The following is a 6,281-nucleotide window of genomic DNA, read 5'->3' on the forward strand; positions in this document are numbered from 1 at the left end:
CTCATCTCAATTGTTATCTCCTAACACTCCAGGGGATCCCAAGTTTGAAAGGAAAAACCGGTTCTGGTGTTTCTGGTGGTGTCCTAGCAAGCATGCTTTTATCCAGGGTTCAGAGTTGGACATGTAGAAAAAGAGTTTCTAAGCCACTGACAATTTTTTTTTTTTTTGTAATTTCAAATTATACTTCTTTCTCCTACCACATGGCTGTAAGTCATAGACATGGAAACCTGAAATTAGAATGCTGCTCCTAGCTACTGGCCTCCTGCCCCACCCATGGTTAATGGCTCAGCTCAGTGCCTGGTGGTAATGAGTATTATGTCCAGAAAAAAGAGATGTTCAGATTCCATGACAAAGCTGCATTTTTGTAAAAATATTGGAGACCCCAAAATGAACTTCATGCTGACCATTTCCTCCTCTCTGTGTGCTTTCCCTTGCAAAGCCCTTCAAATATCCTCTTCACTCGACGCCATCTCCTCTCCACCTGCACCTCTTGTGCCCTTTGTACATCTTTGACTGCCTGATGATAACAGGGTAAAAGGACAGCCAACCTCATGCCTGATTAGCAGAACCGAATCCTGGTTTTAAAAAATCTTCTCTGGCTTCAGAGAAGATTTTATAAAGACTTGTGTTTGGGATAAGCTTTCCAGATTATCCATGTCTGTTTGCATCAAAGGGGAAAGAAATGGGGCTTTCGGATGGCTCTTCCAGTGCATTCGGAACATTGCCTCTTGCCTTCATTCCTGCATTTTATGGCAAAGCCAAAAGAAAGAAACTCAAGTTGCAAGAACAAAACCCAGTGACTAGTTTTGATGGTTCGAAATGATTTCCTTTATGGAAGTCACTTCATAAAATGTTAAATAAAAAGTGGGGAAGTGCTTTTGTCTTCTCTTTTGCATGAGTTGCTTTTAGGAGCAGGAAGAAGGTAGGCAAAGTAAGATAAAGATGCAACACATTTAACTACAATAATCAGATTCATTTTTTAGTTTATTGTAATTTTTTTGAAATCAGGAGGGCCAGCATTTCTGGCTGCAATTTTGCACCCAGAACATTGCCAAAATGAACATTCAGTAAGTAGAACCTGATTGAAATTTATTCCTGGAAGCTTTCCTTTGCATTTTGGGGAAATGGCCACCTGCCAAGCGCAAGAGTTGAGGGGCAGGAGGGGAGGACTCAAATTCTGGGTGTCTGGATTAAATTTCGGTGAACATGGTGATAGCTCAGTTTGAAAACTAGAGGGCCTATCCTGAGTATACATCAATGTCTCTTTGATGGCCCACTTTCCTCAATGAGGATCTTTGGGAATACTTGAGATGAAACAACAGAAACGTGTGAAAGGAAGCATAAACTTCTTGTAAATAACGTGACCTCCCATGACGAACTGCCTGAGGCTTCAGGGTTTTTTCTTGCTTTTAACACTCTTAAATCTCCTCTGTTGGTTCCTAATAGATCCCAGAAAAGGGAAAAATAAAGCTGCAATTAACTTTCTTATGTGCATCCTTCCAATATAGTACTGTATTCTTCAGGTGTTTTGCATTTAACATTAAAGTCCTCGGGAAACAGTGTCAAAAACAGAGAGAAATCCTGGGCCATCACTTCACAAATATCCCAAACGAGATATTCTTTTCAAACAGGGCTCCCTCTCAGTGGTCATGAGGGAAGGTTAATACGTTCTTTGTTGGGGACTGTTTATACAATTTTTTTTCAACTGTGAGCTTTGGAATCGTAACTTGCTGTGAGTCCAGCTTCTGTCTACTGCCATAAGATGGACCCCACGTCAGCATAATGAGGGTGGTATATATGCTCGCACCTAGACATGTGCATATGTACCTGTCGTACCTTCACGGAAGGAAAACAGGCTACTGACGTTTCGGAGGAGTAGCCACCAGTGCCTAATATCTTTTGGGGGGGATGGATGCTTATAATTGCCAGTATATCGAAACCACACTGGGAGTTCCACATAGCGGGGAGGGGTTGGGGGTGGGCAGAGGGGACATTTTAAACCTAGGCCTTTGGACTGGAGGCAGAATGATTTCTTCAAACCTAGGTCCTGAAGGCTTTGGGGCTTATTGGCTGGTTCTCAACCTTTTTGTTTTTTCTTCCCAGCATGCATTTCCTATCTAAACCCAGACTTAGTTTAATTTCCTTATCTTTCACTTCTGCTTCATTCCAGGGAGGAAAAATACACCTGTTAATGGCCAAGATCTCCTTGCTAACACAGAGGCAAAATAAATGTCTAATGTTTTGAAGCCTCCCCTTCCTTTCCACAAGCCCTCGCCCGCCCCCGCATCAAGCTCCTTCTCCCACTTCCTCCTCCCACACAACTTCCCAGTCACCACAACTTTTTTTTCAAATCTCTATTATCCTCTTAACAGTTGCTTGAATAAGTTTATTTTTGCACTATACATTTTCTTTTTGCCAGATGTGTCTAACAAGTGTGTTTGGAGAGACCTACTCCCAGCCCCCTCTCCTTCCCCGCCTCCCCCCGTCACATTCTCTCAGGCCTTCTCTGGTATTTATAATATATCACAGAAGTACCCAGTCTTATAGCCCTCGGTTATGCCTTTTTTTGACATTTTATTTTTTTTAAGCTTTTTATATATATATATAAATATATTACTTTGTCAAGTTTTTTTGCTGTACAAAAGTCTTAAGATTTAAAACTATTATTTGTATTATATGATGGTGGTATGTTAATGTTACAAAATTATTAATGAAGAAAAAATTTATTTTTGTTACTGGTCTGTTTCATAATTCTTTTTTAAATTGGTATATTGTAAGATATCTATGCAAAAAATGTTATGTGACGCATTTTTATTTAAGAATGTAATATGTGTAATAAACAGTAGAATGTGTTTGGCCTTGGAATGCTTTACTGTATTTCTCCTTAGCTTGTTTCACTGGGGAAAAAAATCTTCAAAAGACGCAAGTGGGTACTTACATACTTTGTGAAAGTTTTCTTTCTTGGAGAAAGGGAAAGCAAAAGGTTGTATTAGGTTATCTTCGTTTAGGAAGTTGTGTGTGTGTGTGTGTGTGCATGTATGTGTGTATTTTATAGTTTCACTGAGGTAGCTCAATGCCTAAATAAGAAGGGTCATTGAGTTTATTTCTTCAAGAGGAAAAAGGGAGCCAGTTGTTGGAGGTTATGAAAAGCAATATTTTAGAATGAGATAGATTACAAGATGTTATTTGTTTAGGGGGTTGGGAGAGGCTTATTGAAAGCAGTTTATTTGGTGAGCAAAGGAGGCAGTTTGTTCTGTGATGGTGTTTAATAGGAACCTATTGGGAAAGGATCTTTGAAGCAGTTTGTGAAGGAAGGAGGAAGGGGAAAGATCAGAGGGAATAATTTAGGTGAGGGGTAGGGAGCAGTAAAATGGCAGGAGATGGTTAGAGTGGGGAGGAAATGGGTAACCGGAAGCCAGGAAATCCCGCTGGCTGTGGAGAGTACAAAAAAGTAGATGGAAATACAAGCAGCTTCAGACCCAGAGAAGAGAGGGAGATGAAAGCCCCAGGGGAAATTCTCAGAACTGAAAAGAAAATTACTAAAATCTCTGCCACATACTTGACTTCCAGGAAAGAGCATCACCAGTGAGGAGGAAGGTAGAGAACCCAGCTGGTGGTGTCGCCTCAGCATCCCGAGCTCAGCGATTCCCCAAGAGAAGTGGTGTCATTCACAGGAAACAACAGTAAAACACATTTGTCACATGGGACACAGCACTAATCAAGCTTTCTTTGCAGTCTTTGGACTTACAGAAGTGGATACAATGGTGAATAACCTCTATCCCTAATCAAATGAATCTGACAAGAAACTTTTCAATAAATGTTTACTTTAGAAACCATGGCTAGTGTGACTGAACTTGCTGCATGGATACACACATTTCTCACGTCCCTAAACAGGAAACAGGTGTCAGGAGTGTGACAGCGGGTTTGGAAGGGAAGCTGAGTGATCATGTTCTTGCTTTCATAAAACTCAAGGTGAGAACAGTAGGTGCTGCAGGGGCCGGGAAAATGGTTTTGAAGTGTTAAGCATCAGCTGCCACATCTCCCGAACAGGCAAGTGAGGTGGGCAACATGACAGCCCAAAGCTGACTGACAAGAAACCACATGATGTAGTGGGGAAAGCACAGCCCCTGGAGTCTGAAGACCTGCCTCCTACTCCCTGTGTCTTCAGTAGCTCTGGGACTAGATGAGTAATTTAATTCTGATAACCAAAATCATTTACCTGGAAATTTCTCTGAGTGAGGAAGGATAAGATAGCTTGGCAATATTACCTAGAGGAAGGCTTATTATTCCACTTTCCTGACTTACAAAAAGATGTCAAATTGAACATTTTAGGTGAAGGACAAATTGCACTGTACTGAAATGTTCAGACGAGAGGGTGGTAAGTCTAATCTATCTGCCATAAGGAAATGAGATGGTTTACATAAGTGAATATGCTAAAAGACTTAAGCTTACATATTTAGAAATGAAATTTTTGCTTAAGATTGGACTAAATATATATATTGCCCACTTTACAACCTTTTTGAGCATCCATTTTTACAATATAATATAAATTCAGGGATGACTCCAGACTGTGGGGTTGCTTGCCCTGGCACAAAATGACTTTATACTTTATATTGAGTGATTCTACTTTCTCTTCTGTGTTCTCCCTATTTAGAAGTTGCAAGTTCTTTGTGTGTCATCTTCTAGAAATATTTATCTCCTAGTCAACTAGACGATCAAATAGGCAAGCTTGGTAACAAGAATTCTTAAGTGCGAAAACAACTATAATTTGAATCCAACAGGCGGAAGTCTGAAAGTGTAACCTGGATGTCCTAGGGGGAAGAAGGTACGTACCAGCTATAATCTGAGGTTGTGTATGGAGTTGGGAATGCTGGGGTAATGGAAAGAAGTCACATCAAAAGCAGAGTTCAGTGGAATTGATAAATAATTTATTATTTCTAGCTCGTCTTCCACTTAAAGGTTTATGTCCCGTCCAGCGGGATCGTTAACACAGACCTTGGAGGAGCGGGGTGGGAATTTAGAGAGACAAGAGACACAAGAAATGGAGACAAGACAGTATCCTGATCAAGTCTCGTTTATTGAGGGCGTTGGTACAGCTTATATAGGATGGTAAGAAAGAGGAAGTGCGGCAGAGCAGGCGGGGAGGAGAATAATGAGAGAAGTCACCAGGCGCATGCTCGGTAGACTTAGTCTTTCCCAGGTGCGGGAAGTTATCTACGCGCGCGGGAAAAGTTCGCACGCGTGGGAAAAGTTGATGATGAAGAACCAGGAAGCGCGCCATCTTGTCTCCGCAATGCGGAGCTTAAGCAACAGAGGCCGCGGCAATTTCTGGGCCTCACGGCTCCAGACAGGTTTGGAAGAGGAGATGGTTAAAACTTTTAACTAAAATAAGATTTTGAGGTCACTGGCAGGTGATGGTTTTCTGTTTTATCCATGAGCCAATTCCTAATTCCTTCTCCAACATTAAACATTTTATGTGAGATTTTAAAAACTATCAATAGTGACTGGCTTGAACTTAACCCAATAACTTTTTTGCCTGATCATGATATGGCTATACATACAACAACACTATATTTAAAAATGATGAAGTGATGACAAAGAAAGTTACAGGAGCATGGAAGAACAAAATTTATGTTTGTTTTATAAACATTTACTTATGTTTAAGAAATATTTCATTTTATATACACACTGCATGTGAGTTGTCCAATAAGACTGCATACAATGAATAGATATTATTCATCACCATGACCATTTTCTCTCACAAATGGTAAAACTGGGGGCACAGAAAGACAAATGTTGCATTATCTCACTTATATGCAGAATCTAAAAAAGTTGAACTCATAGAAGCAGAGAGTAGAATCATGGTTACCAGGGGCTTTGAAGTGAGGAGGGGTTGGGGAGATGTTGGTCAAAGGATGTAAAATTTCACTTTTACAAGAGGAAGACAAGGACCTATTGTACAGCATGGTAACTATAATTACTAGAAATGTATTTGTGCAAAAATCACTAAGAGAATAAATTTTAAATGTTCTCACCACAAAAAATGGTAAGTATATGAGGTAATGCATATGTTAATTATGGCTTGACTGAGCCATTCCACAATGTATACACATTTTAAAACAGGTTGTTTACAATAAATATGTATGATTTTTATTTGTCAATTAAAAACATAATTCAAAAAACAAGTAGAGAAACTGGGGTTCAAAGAGGGTAGGTGACTTGATCAAGGCCCAGGGAACACAGTAAGTGGCAGACTTTTCTCTATACCTCACTGCTTCAAG

Source organism: Rhinopithecus bieti, unplaced genomic scaffold (assembly GCF_001698545.2).
Source record: "Rhinopithecus bieti isolate Rb0 unplaced genomic scaffold, ASM169854v2 scaffold_22522, whole genome shotgun sequence".
Taxonomy (NCBI): Eukaryota; Metazoa; Chordata; class Mammalia; order Primates; family Cercopithecidae; genus Rhinopithecus; species Rhinopithecus bieti.